This window comes from Egretta garzetta, unplaced genomic scaffold (assembly GCF_000687185.1).
Source record: "Egretta garzetta isolate BGI_Z169 unplaced genomic scaffold, ASM68718v1 scaffold73, whole genome shotgun sequence".
Taxonomy (NCBI): domain Eukaryota; kingdom Metazoa; phylum Chordata; class Aves; order Pelecaniformes; family Ardeidae; genus Egretta; species Egretta garzetta.
Window position 1 is genome coordinate 1,152,278 of NW_009259031.1, and position 452 is coordinate 1,152,729.

The window sequence follows — 452 nt, forward strand, 5'->3', positions numbered from 1 at the left end:
CCCCAGCCGCAGCAGCCCCTGCCCCGGGGGTGCTCTGCGACCGCTGCAGCCCCCAGCGTCCGTCCGTCCGTCCATCCATCCATCCAGGGACTGCAGCTAGGACAGGGGCAGGCTGAGCGCAGCGCTGGGCTGTCTGGCTGGTTTGCTGTTTTGGGGGTGGGGGGGTGTGATGTTTTGATGGCCACGAGAAGTTTTACATCATTACATTCAAACAAACACCCTTGGCTTTGTTACTCTACTTCTGAACACCGCAAAACACAGTAGCAACATAACACGTACGAGAGTGGCGCTGCAGCTAACCACGGCGGGGAGGCGATGCGCGGTCGTGGTGGAAAATAATCCCTGAAGCCGACGATGGAAGGAAAGAGATGGGCGCTGATACACGTCGCGGTTTCCATTTACAAGAGCCGCCGGGAACGAGGACCCCGAGGCCGTGTGCTGGGAGGAAGCTT